Source organism: Lycorma delicatula, chromosome 10 (assembly GCF_047948215.1).
Source record: "Lycorma delicatula isolate Av1 chromosome 10, ASM4794821v1, whole genome shotgun sequence".
Taxonomy (NCBI): domain Eukaryota; kingdom Metazoa; phylum Arthropoda; class Insecta; order Hemiptera; family Fulgoridae; genus Lycorma; species Lycorma delicatula.
Genome location: NC_134464.1, coordinates 99,167,893 through 99,181,995, shown reverse-complemented (window position 1 = coordinate 99,181,995; position 14,103 = coordinate 99,167,893). Strand labels below are relative to the sequence as shown.

Below are 14,103 nucleotides of genomic sequence, written 5' to 3'. Positions count from 1 at the left end.
ACTTTATTTTATTAATAACTTTAGATATTTTTTCATATTTTTTTTACTATTATTATTGAATTATTATTTATCGTATTTTTTTCCAATCAGAGGTCAATAATTAATAAATTTAAAAAAAGGAGATGAAGTCTGAATGTGCCTTCCCCTTATAATATCCAAATATGTCATTAATTAAAATTTCATTTGGCTATAACTTTGGAACCAGTGAAAATAAGTACCACTTATTATACATCGTTGAAAAGCTCTCAACAAGGGCTTATTCCTACATTTGAGAAAAAGTAAAAAATCCAATTTCTTTGGCTTTTGAGCTTCTTTGGACACTTTTAGTTCAGTTGATTCCAATCAAAAAATGAGGTGCACAACTAGATATTACCACAGTCCTTAATCCAAAATTTCAACATCCTACGGCTAATCGCTTTTGAGTTATGCGAGATACGTACGTACGTACAGACGTCACGCCGAAACTAGTCAAGATAGATTCAGGAATGGTCAAAATGGATATTTCCATTTAAATCTGAAAATCGAAATTTTTTGCGATCACAATACTTCCTTTACTTCGTACAAGGAAATAAAAGTTATATATAAGGATATTGATTAATTAAATTTCTCAGATTAAGAAGATAAAAATTAATGATAAATTACAACGGCTTAAAAATTTCGTAATTATGGAATGAAAGAATATTTAAAACAGCACCTATGTATTCGATTTGGTACGCTATTAGGCATAACCCAGTTTGCGAAATTATCAATAAAAAAATATTACATAAAAATACTTTTAAATATATAGAACTTAAATATTTGTCCGTAGAAGCATAATGAATTAATAATGAATAAAAAGTTAATTAAACAATTATTTTATTTCGAATTGATATTTATAAAAAGTTTATTTGTTAATTTTTTAACTTAAATTTGTTGACAAGATTACTACGTTAACAAACTTTCTTCAGTGTTTGTTAATGATATAGAATAACTTAGGCTCAATTAAAAACTAAAATTTCGATCACAGAATTAAAATACTGTCATCTGAAAGAGAATTTAAATAATTAGAGTCTAAGACGTATACATTATTGTAATACATGGGGCTTTTAATTTAAATTAATTTTTTTTAAATGTCTTACAATCTTATAAAAATTAAATTGATTAATACAAATTTTAAGAAAACTGTTTTTTTTTTTTTTTTGTAATAAAACCTGTTCTTTAAAATTAGATCAATTATTTTTCTCATTGTAATTTTAAACGTAACACTTATTGTTTTGAAAAACATGGAAAATTTATATCAAACCCATTGTTACCCGAAGCACAGAATGACTATTAAAAACTCCCCGCCTCCCAAAAAAGAAATAATTTGTGGTGATGATAAATCTTTGAACGAGCAATAATCAATTAAGTTGATCAAAATAATCAGTCAAAGGATTTTAAATTATTTTTTTGAAAAATGTAACTTTCAATAATATTTAACCATCAGTTTGTTTGATAAATGTTCAAAACCTCAAATTAAAATTTATTTTGCCACTCGAAAAATAAACATAAAATGGAATCAAAAATACATAATTTTTTTTTACGTTTGGATATTTGTAGAATATCGATTGAAAATTAACTTAAGTCTAAATTCTATTCGTTTGGATGATATTTCAATAAAAATAAGCAACTAATCAAAAAAATAATAATTATAAAACCTGAGAAAATAATATAGATAAAATAAACCAAGATTTTTTTTAAGCAATGCATACAAGACAAACTGTAGTAGATAATTGACACGTGGATAATAATTAACCACATTTATTCTGTACTGATTATTATCATCATCATCATTTATTTTTAGGCAACTCCCTTGCACCACATCCGTCCAATTCCTATCTAAACTTCTAACTTTCTGATATCTCATATTTCCTTTTAAATCGTCTTTTTTTTCATGCTTCTCTTTTTCGCGCCTTTTATAAATCTCCTTGGAAGATTATTGTGATCAATCCTCCTGTTTCATGGTATGTTCCAACAGTTGGCTTTCCTGTTCTGAACTTTCCTGGTGTGGTAATTAATATTAATACGGTAAATAGTAAAGAAATATTTAAATCATAAAAAAAAAAATAATAATAATAATAATAACAATAAAAATGCATAAAATTATGCAATAAATTTTTCAGTACATAAAATGCTATACGTATAAAAGAAGATGTCGTGAGGAAATCATAATCAGTGTCCAGCAAAAACTAATGAAGATAAATTAATGAAAATTTGTATACATGTTCTTCTTACCGTGTAAGTGCATATTAAGAAAGATATATTTGATATTCCGAGTTTATAGGGTTAAAATAAAATTTACTACTTTTTTTTATTTTTCAGTAACAAATGAAGATATCAACATGATTTTTGGTGTGTTTAATCTTCATGTGAATATCTAAAAATCAATTTCTATATTACTTGAAATTCGATCTTGAAAGAAATGAAGAAAGTTAAAAAACAATAAATGAAAATTTTCCCGATTTCCTACTATACTAAACGACATATTCACTCGATTTGGGCTTGCATATCTGTTTAAATAAATATCTAAAAACAATTTTCAGGTTTTTTGAATTTTAATATTGTAAGGGATAAAAAATATAAATGTTTTTTACCATTTTGCCGTTTTATTTTTCAGCTATTTAATCAATTTTTATAAGATTTGATAACATTGTGATGGTGATCTACGTTTGCAATTCTGATTATATATTTCGCGATAAAGCCGCGACGGGAAATCTAAAAACCATTTGGTGGTTCCTGTACTTATCAAACTGTTCCTCTGAAGAAATTACAATACACTGTTAAGTTTTTATAAATTGAACTGGCTTTAATTTTTATAATTTATATTCTCACAAGCATAAGATTAACAAACAAAGGGGTTTAGGGGATAGAGTCCTGTGTGTAGACGGGAAGAACAAGCGAAGAGCGAGTCCTGCCCGGCTAAACATCCCCTGACCACGACGGGAAACATAACCACATAACGCGGGCAAAGCCGCGACGAGGATGCTGGTTTATATATATATGTATATAATTATAAAAAATGAGAAAATAATATAGAAATATATATATATATTATACAAAATAAATTATCACGCATAGGTAATAAATAAAATATTTCATCAGTAGGCTCAATAAGCTAAACTTCTGTTTAAATAAAAATTCGTATACAGGGCAAACAGAGCGATTCAAATAAAGATATTAAGTATACATAATAATACTAGTATATTTAAAACGACATAGATTCAGAATTTACTAATCACCTTACAAAAATATATTCCAAACACAATAATATCAAAAATCTGATGTGGACACCACATGACTTCTTTGTACGCTTATTAAATTACATTTTTTTTTCCTAGACGCCCGACCGTCTAGGAAGAAGCTTCATCCCCTGGATCCTGACTCATTCGTTATCCTCATTGTTGTTAGAATATTAAATATTTTATAGATATTCATTAAAAAAAAAAAAAAATCATTTTACTTCATTATATTTTTGTTGCCATGGTGACAGAAATATAATAATAAAGTAAAAGAATACTTTTTTCTTTAATTCACAAATTCACTTCCGAGGGGATTAGAACTTCAAAATGTTGCTTAAAACCTTCCCTGGGATAACCCAAATGTATCCTGAAAATTTGAAAGCAATCGGTTGACTGATTCTCGCGTGATGCTGTTGCAAACAGACAAATTTTCGCAATTACTTGTATGATTTTTAAGTTGTCATTTTTAATACAGCTCTAACCCCACTATTTTCCTTTTTTACTCCTCAAATGTAATTTTAGATAAATCGTTCGTATCACGAAGTATAAATCGTTCGAACGGATCAATCCTTTCGGGCGCTTCCATTTAAAATAAAAATCTGATGCGGACACCACATGACTTCTTTGTACGCCTATTAAATTACATATTCATATTTTTTGCTGCAGTTCATTTAAACTTATTTCATTTGAAAGTGAGATAAGATCCTCCTATTCTTTAATAAAGTGGACAGTTACACAATTTCATTGTGGTGGACACCACGTTGCATCAATTTTTTTGTGTCTATCAGCATTTTATATTAATTTTGTTTCACGCCTGTCAAGTGGTGTAAATGAGAACATGTCGAATCCGTGCATACATAACCATGCACACATGGTTCGAATCCGACATATTTAATTTTTTTTTTTTTTAATTTAAATTATTGATTTATTAGTAATGATTAACCTCTGTAAAATTTTTTGATTAAAATTAAAATATATAAAATTTTATTTTACGGATAACTTCTGATTTTTTTTTCATTTCTTTTTTTTATTTAAATTTTTTTTCAGTCAGAGGTTAATAATTATTAATAAATCTAGGACTTATTACTGGAATTACGAAAAAGTAAAAAAAAAAACATATTCTTTGGATTATTGGCTTTTTTTTTGGATACTTTTGATCCAGTTGATTGCAAACAAAAGGAGAAGTGCGCAACTAATGTTACAACAGTCCTAAATCCAAAATTTCAACATTCTACGGGTAATCGTTTTTGAGTCACGTAAGATACATACATACGTAGAGACGTCACGCCGAAACTAGTCTAAATGAATTCAGGGATGGTCAAAATGCATATTCCGTTGAAATATGCAAACCGAAATTTTTCGAGATCACAATACTTTCTTTACTTCGTACAAGGAGGTAAAAAGAACTAAAAAATTCTACAATTACAAAAATTTAATACACATTTTTTTACTAAATTTTTAATACGTGTTGTTTCAAATGAAAAAAAAACTGCCAGTAATGAATTTCTTTGTAACACAGGGAAACGAACAAAAACGTTGCGCCAGTCTTTGATAAAAAAATATTTGTATGCAGATGTAAACTTTGAGTATAAAAATAAATTAAAAAATAAATAAATAAATTTGGTTTGGTTAATACTAAAATAATTTTCTTATACAGTATAAAGGCCTAATAAAAATAAGTAAAAAATTCTATTGAGAAATTTACCTAAACAACACTCGTGTACCGTTTCGGTCTTTGTTTGTTTACTATAAACAATCAACGTAACTATACGTAAGCAAGTAGGGTACTTTTTTTAAAAATATAATCGCTAAAAGTAGTTATATTTTTATAAACATTATAGGTCATAAATAGGTCTTATTATGACCAACTGCTATGCATGTGCGCGTAATACTAGTCCAGGTGTTTATTTTCGTTTAAACTGGTTCATCAAGAGAATGAATGTACGAGTGACATTTGTGACCCTTAATTCGACCGGTCATAACAAACTACATATAGAATATGTGATGAGATATTTTTGATATACAGTCGCTGTATATCATATTAAACATATGTTGTCAACAAAGTAATCAGTCAAAAAAATGATTTTTTAAACCACAAACCAATGAAATATATTCTGTTTTACTCCATCAAATTTGAATAAAAAATAACTTCATTTATAAGGGATCACAAACGATCTATTAAAGATTTAATTTTATATATAAATAATATTTGCGTTTCAAAAAGTAAATGTATATTTACAATCTTAATTTCTTGTTGTTTTTATGGATTTTTGTTAGTATTATTCAATTAACGAAACTAGTTAAAGATCTAAAATTTAATTTTTGATAAAAAAATTTATTTCCTTTATTCTTGATCTTTTGAAATTTTTTAATAAAATTATATTTTAAAAATAATAATAAAAGTCTCTTTCAGTATAAATGGGGTAACGCGCTTTCGAAATTTCAAAAGTTGTAAAAAACTGTGAAAGTTGTTCACAATTTTATTTTTGTCGGTTAATTTTTTTAAATTCATCCTAAGCATATGAAAAAAAAAAAAATATATATATATACAGAATGTCCCATATAAAACGCATCCCATCAATCACTCATCCATAAAATTTCAAAAGTCAAGCTTACTACCCTACTCGTTACTGAAATGGACTCGTTCAACATCTGAACATCGCGGCGACGCAGTAGAACACTACCGACAGTAACAACAATGCAATCATAACGTTCAGTGTATTGCTAGAGACAAGATGATGTTTTCGCTAGATGAACGTGATTTCATTGTTGAGTCGTACTTCAGTACGAAATCAGCGGTTGCAGTGCAAGATTTGTTGCGCCATATGTACCCAGATAAACCAGCTCCTAACAAAACATCAGTATTAAGATCAGTCGCAAAATTTAGAGAGACCGGTTCTGTTAATAATAAGGAACACAAAAGATCTACGTCAGTGTTGAATACAGATACAGTCGCTGAAATTAAAGACCGATTACTCGCCTCGCCAAATAAATTGATCGGACGTTTGTCTGCTGAAATTAATTTGTCTAAATCAACCGTTCATCGGGCGACCAAACGATTACAATTACGACCTTATCGCATTCAAACGGTTCATCGATTTCTTGAGCCCGACAAAGAAAAACGGCTACAATATTGTCAACGGTTCCGTCGATTTCTGCGTGAGGGAATTAACGTTATGGATTCGTTATTTTTCACAGATGAAGCACGGTTTCATTCGGATGGCTACGTAAACAGCCAAAACATTAGAATTTGGAGCACTGAAAATCCCCACGTTTATCACGAAAAACAATTACACCCGCAGAAGTCGGGCGTGTGGTGCGCGATATCGCGGAAGAAAATAATCGGTCCTATTTTTTTCCAGTACACCATTAATGAAGAACGATATTAGGATATTTTATTTCGGTTCATTGCACTCATGGAAGAGGAAGACAGACACTGCCGGCTACAACATGATGGTTCAACATCGCACTACGCAGGTTCAACTTCTGATTTCGTCGAGGAATTCTTTGGTAATCGTGTTATCGGTCGAGGCTTGTGGCAACCAAGATCTCCAGATTTGACTGCGGCGGAATTTTTTCTACGGGGTTACCTCAAAGAAAAAGCCTACAGCAACAAACCACGAACACTTGAACGATTGAAAGTCAATATTGAACAAGCTGTATTAAATATCCAGCCACAAACTTTGAAAAAAGTTGCAAGAAACGCTGTAAAAAGAATTGAAGCTTGTATTCAAGAATATGGCGGCCACTTCCAACATTTACTCTAAATGTAAGGTAATGGATGGTAATAATAAAAATTACATTTACATTTACACATGCCATTTTATTATTTCAATACCTACCAATATAAGGTTGGGTTAGTTTTATATGGGACCCTGTATATATATATATATATAAAGGGAGTCAGATTTAATTAAAAAAAAGAATAATTTTTATTTGGTAAACTGAATCCTGAAAGAACAAATTCCAAAAGTGCATACAGATAAATATTTCAAATAAAAATATGGCAAAGATTTCAACCGTACAAATTATTACATGTTGTTAAAATAAATTCATTCTGCAAGTTTCGATATAGTGCGTTTACCGTACCTGCGCTATCCCATAAAAACAGACCTAACTCCCGGTAATTATAAAATTTTATCTAGTCGGCAATAAGTTTTGTTTAGCATGCAAAGTAAACATGAAAATCAGATGCAATCTTATGTTTAATTTATAGAAAAATGTAATTATTATACTTATTGAACTCTGAAACATAATATATTTGTGCGCATATATAACGCGCACGTTACGATAAATCGCTTTCCTATTTACAAAAATTTAATATTATGGAAAATAAAATTTTTAGTTAAATATTTTTTAATTATCGGACAGATAAAGTGCTATTTCGATAAATGAAAAATAAAAGAAAATTCACATTATTTTCTAAATTTTATTCTTTTAAAATATGCGGCTACTGCAATAATGTAATAATTGAATGGAGATCAAAATTTCAGCTTAGAAAACAGCTCAAGATGTCACTATACAAAAGAATTACTCTAAAATTACAAACTTTTCATTATTTTGAATTGTTCCACTAATTATAGTTTTCTTGAAAAAATTACTTCTAAATTTTTTTGAGAAAATATTACATTTATAATAAATTATTAAAAATTATTTCATCGTTAAAAATTAGTCTTCCAGAAAAGTACGAACAATTTGATGTAATATTTTATTAAATTCGTTAAAAATAATTACACCTTTAGCTCCTAAATTTGTAAAAAAAAATTCAATTAAATCTCTGACAATTTGACAGTAATTTATACAATTTTTAGATGTAAATATGAGGTTAAAATGAAACTTTATTTTTTTAATTTTATTTGCAAAAACAAATGCGTTTTGGAATAGGGTGGAGCTCAGAGGAATAGGTTCTGGCTGCTGAGTCCTCCCACGGCATTACATAACATCCGGGAGAATGCGGTCGACAAAACCTATTTCCCCCGAGTAACAGAAGAGACCAAGACATCTTAACTCGGCTAAGGATTGGACACACCAGGATTACACACGCTCATTTATCTGGCTCTCCTCAGAAGATCTGTGAGACTTACGAAGTCAAATGGTCCGTGCACCATCTGCTCTTTGATTGCCCAATCTTTGAAACCATTTGACAAAACAGATATGATATTTCTACTAAACCGGAAATTAGGTATAAAACGTCTGTTGCGGTTCCTCTCCTGCAGGGGAATGAACAATACAATTTAGAGGTTTTTGTCTAATTTATGTATTTTAGGTTGTATTTATTGTTGTTAATTGTCTATGTTTATTCTTTATTGTTCCTGTTTCTTTATTTTTTATGATTTTTGTTGTTTTATGTAACACTACAGTGTTACTTCAGTCGCTAATGATTGTAATTGTTGATGCGACTGCAAATAAAAGCATTAAAAATAATGCGTTAGTAGTTAACATGCGGTTTGACGATCATTTATTCTTGGATTCGATTATCGAGAAGGGTCTGACATTTTTTTCACCTATGATTTCATTCATAACCTCATTTTCCCGTATGAATATGTGCAAAAGAATATTCCAGTTAATATAGTTAAAAGAAAACGATATTTTTTCTGTACTGGAGTTGATTTAAACACCTTTCAAACTATTATTTCATGAGAAATTTTGCTGTAAATTATAATGCTTGTTTACTTAATGCAGTAATACAGTTATAGAGTTATAGTATAAAGTTATCATTATTGAATAACTCTTATAATTATTATTATTGCCCAATAACAAACTTAACTGGATAAACGTTTGCTTAAAACTGCGTTCTAAACTTCAGTAAATACGATGATAAAAAAATACATTCAGATGAACCAAGTTTTAATAAATATTAATAAAAAAAAAAGACGCAAACGTTTTACGTTGCTCAGAATTGATTTTTTATCAAAATATTTTTTCCGTTTCCTGTAAAGCTGGAGTTTATTAATCCGATTTTTCAACGTAAACTTTTTTTTTTTGTCTTCAGTCATTTGACTGGTTTGATGCAGCTCTCCAAGATTCCCTATCTAGTGCTAGTCGTTTCATTTCAGTATACCCTCTACATCCTACATCCCCAACAATTTGTTTTACATACTCCAAACGTGGCCTGCCTACACAATTTTTCCCTTCTACCTGTCCTTCCAATATTAAAGCGACTATTCCAGGATGCCTTAGTATGTGGCCTATAAGTCTGTCTCTTCTTTTAACTATATTTTTCCAAATGCTACTTTCTTCATCTATTTGCCGCAATACCTCTCCATTTGTCACTTTATCCACCCATCTGATTTTTAACATTCTCCTATAGCACCGCATTTCAAAAGCTTCTAATCTTTTCTTCTCAGATACTCAGATCGTCCAAGTTTCACTTCCATATAAAGCGACACTCCAAAGATACACTTTCAAAAATCTTTTCCTGACATTTAAATTAATTTTTGATGTAAACAAATTATATTTCTTACTGAAGGCTCGTTTAGCTTGTGCTATTCGGCATTTTATATCGCTCCTGCTTCGTACATCTTTAGTAATTCTACTTCCCAAATAACAAAATTCTTCTACCTCCATAATCTTTTCTCCTCCTATTTTCACATTCAGCGGTCCATCTTTGTTATTTCTACTACATTTCATTACTTTTGTTTTGTTCTTGTTTATTTTCATGCGATAGTTTTTACGTAGGACTTCATCTATGCCGTTCATTGTTTCTTCTAAATCCTTTTTACTCTCGGCTAGAATCACTATATCATCAGCAAATCGTAGCATCTTTATCTTTTCACCTTGTACTGTTACTCCGAATCTAAATTGTTCTTTAACATCATTAACTGCTAGTTCCATGTAAAGATTAAAAAGTAACGGCGATAGGGAACATCCTTGACGGACTCCCTTTCTTATTAGGGCTTCTTTCTTATGTTCTTCAATTGTTATTGTTGCTGTTTGGTTCCTGTACATGTTAGCAATTGTTCTTCTATCTCTGTATTTGAACCCTAATTTTTTTAAAATGCTGAACATTTTATTCCAGTCTACGTTATCGAAAGCCTTTTCTAGGTCTATAAACGCCAAGTATGTTGGTTTGTTTTTCTTTAATCTTCCTTCTACTATTAATCTGAGGCCTAAAATTGGTTCCCTTGTCCCTATACTTTTCCTGAAACCAAATTGGTCTTCTCCTAACACTTCTTCCACTCTCCTCTCAATTCTACTGTATAAAATTCTAGTTAAGATTTTTGATGCATGACTAGTTAAACTAATTGTTCTGTATTCTTCACATTTATCTGCCCCTGCTTTCTTTGGTATCATAACTATAACACTTTTTTTGAAGTCTGACGGAAATTCCCCATTTTCATAAATATTACACACCAGTTTGTATAATCTATCAATCGCTTCCTTACCTGCACTGCGCAGTAATTCTACAGGTATTCCGTCTATTCCAGGAGCCAGGAACGTAAACTTAACTGCTTTATTAAAGTAAAAGTTACGATGTAACTTAATACACCTACAAGAGCATCTACTGTACATGTTAAAAATAAAATAATAATTTTTTTGACAAATAATTTATGTTTTCAAAAAATTTTGAAATAAAATGAACAAGATATTTTTTATGTATTTCAAAAATTTTGCTTTTTTCTTAATTTTTTTTTATCGATCTAAACGCTCAGGTTTATTTTATCAAAATATTTCAACGGATGTAATTTTCAAATGCAATTTGAAAGAACATTTTTTTATGGAAAAATTGTTTACTATTTGAACTTATTTTCCCAATAAATAAAATACCCTTTTGTTTTCCGAACCGTAATTCTGTTCCTGTAAAGGTAATAGTATATCATATTTGTGAAGAGAAAATATAACGATCGGTTAACATTTTGGGTGTCAGGATTTTTGTAAATGGTAAAATTTCATTACCTGCTTAGTCTAGAAAACACAAAAAGTTTTAGAAAATTCCGAAGATGGATTTACTTATTACAGTTGGTAGTTCAATATTTCCGGACAGGTTCAACGTAAATTCTTTGAAAATGGCTCAAACATTTTTATATATAGGACACTGAATTTTTGACAAAATTAAATTAGAAGGAATAGTAGTTTTGCTATTTTGAATTTTTTGCTTTTTATATATGGAGATCGTAAAAAAATTCAGTTTTACTACAAACATAGTACTTAGTAATTTATTTGAAATTCCTAAGTTTTAAATCAGTCCGATTTAAAAGGTAGCCGATTTTAGAGGTGGCGGATATTCAATACTATTTCAAAACAGTTTTTAAGCTAATGCATAGAAAATCCATTGACCAAAAACATTGAAATTCGGTACAAATATTTGGCTTTATATTAGATATCCCAACCTTTACCTGATTTTTTATCCCATCAGGCAAGGGGCTACCACGGTACCTAAATATTTTGTTTTAGTAAATTACGAGGGCTATTCAGAAAGTAAGGAACATTTCCACCTGACGCCGCCAAGCGCACGCCAATCGCGTATATATTGGTGTGCTCGTGCTCGGCACCTCAGTCAGCGTCCAGCCGTGACAACGGGAACATCTCCGCACTGCCCGTTTTTTTTTTTATATACAAATTTGAAATGTGTGCTGATGCATCCGAAAATCCCGCCAGTTGTGAGGTGCGGTCTGTAATTCGTTTTTTGTCGGCAAAAAACTTAAAACCAATAGAAATTCATCGGGAACTGTGTGAAGTGTACGGGAACAACGTAATGAGTGAAAGTTATGTCAAGAAGTGGTGCATTCAGTTTAAAAATGGCCTAACAAACGTTCACGATAAAGAGAAGAGTGGACGTCTGAGCATTGTGACTGACGATCTGGTCTCCAAAGTTGACGAAAAGATTCGTGAAACCCGCCGTTTCACAATAACCGAGCTTTCTCTATGTTTCCCACAAGTTTCACGGACTTTATTGTTTGAAATTGTTTCACAGAAGCTAGGCTACCACAAATTTTGTGCAAGATGGGTGCGTCACTGAGTGGTTGAGATCACAGGCGGCAGAATTCTATGACACAGGAATTTCAAAGCTTGTCCACCGCTATGATAAATGCCTGAATTTGTATGGTGATTATGTTGAAAAGTAGTATTTTAGTCCCTCTTTCACATGTATATAATAAAAGGTTTTTCTTGTACTTGTTTTTTTTTAAATTCCAAAACGTTCCTCTTACTTTCTGAATAGCCCTCGTATAATTTGTTTAGCTTTTTGACCAACAATGAACCAAATCCGGGTAAGTTATTAAAATAAATTATTACACCAATAAATAAAATTTTAAGCCCATAAAAATCAAGGGATGCTAAAGGGTATCCGAACTTAAAATATCAATTTTCTGAACTTTAATTTTCAAGATTGAAAATACTACCACATTAACATAGACGACATGGGAACGTTTTTAAAATGGAGATTCCACGGGAACTGACTTGAGAATTATTTTTTTTTTTTAATAATATATACTTTTAATTTTTTATTTATTTTTCAACATTATCATTGTTATTAAAAAATAAATGAAAGAGCTCTCGAACAAGAAGGGTCAAATGGGACCCAAATTTTTTTACTGAACACCTTAATTTTTTTTGCGCTAATATTCTCTAAGTATTTCACAGTTAATTCATCAATAGTTAAAAACCCAATAGGGTAACTGAAATAAAAACATGTCAGGGACAAAGCCGGGAAAAGCTATGTAAATCTTTGTCTTTGGATTTTTTGTTATTATTATTTACTCGCCGAAAATGCTATTTAGTAAATATAAAAATTAAAGAAATAGAAACTAAACAACTTTAACAGGAATTTTTCAAAAGGGATTGTCCCTCAATGGAATGTCTTAATAACCTATTGCAGATATTTTATTTTGCCATCAGTTCTAATAATATATATATAAATTTATTGAAAATATAATTTAGTAAAGATTTAATTTTACTTTGTAAAAATACATGAAATTAAGTTTTTCGATAAAAAACATATAAAAATATTTAACTTTGATCATTTCTTCATAATTAATATTGAAATACTGTTTATTTCAGACGTGATTAATATTATTTTAAACCGATCATCGGCTGTGCAATTCATTAAAAAATTATAATTAAAGAATTAAAATTTTATTACTCCATCACTCCAACAGACGGGATTAACCGTAAAAAATGTTAATTTATATGACAAAAAATAACGTGCCTCCTGTGAGGTTTGAACTCACGACCCCTGGTTTACAAGACCAGTGCTCTGCCACTGAGCTAAAGAGGCAACTGTACGTGAAACAAGTTATACAACACAATTAAAAGCTACGTTTATTAAAACAGGTTTTATAAATACTTTTAAATGATATTTATACTGTATTGCAATATTTTGAAAATAAATAAATTTATTTTACAGTTAAAATTCTTCGAAATATATATTATATTATTAATATTATTAATAATAAGTATTATTAATACTTGTAAATATTCTTTGAAATATATAAGTATATTTTATAGTTAAAATTCTTATGATATCTTACAAGTTATATTTTTCTTTTTAAGTGTAATTTTTTATTGAAGTTCCTTGAACTTATTTAATATCAAAATCTCTTTATTTAACTCGAACTGTAAAATTTGAGTTAAAAAAAGAAATAAATAAGTTTAAAACATATATGCTGAGAATTTTTAGCATCCTGTTGTCAATTCGTTAAATTTACATAACACTTTAACAGCAATTAAAGTTATACATCTTAATAATTTTTTTTTGCACTACACCTATGGTTCAACGTTGAAACAGATATGCGTAAAAATTTGAACACGACCAGTTCTCTCTCTTACCGAAACGAATTTCATTTTCCACCTACAAAAATGATCTAAAACTATTTTTAGATCTCTCTACGTAAATTTGCAAGGTTAA

General features: G+C 29.7%; 1 non-coding gene across 1 annotated transcript; it reads right to left on the bottom strand.

Moving 5' to 3' along the window:
* Positions 1-13,401: 13,401 nt before the first annotated feature.
* TRNAT-UGU (transfer RNA threonine (anticodon UGU)) lies at positions 13,402-13,473 on the bottom strand. The gene has a single exon. It is a non-coding gene; the product is annotated as a tRNA-Thr (tRNA).
* Between the last annotated feature and the right edge of the window lie 630 nt (positions 13,474-14,103).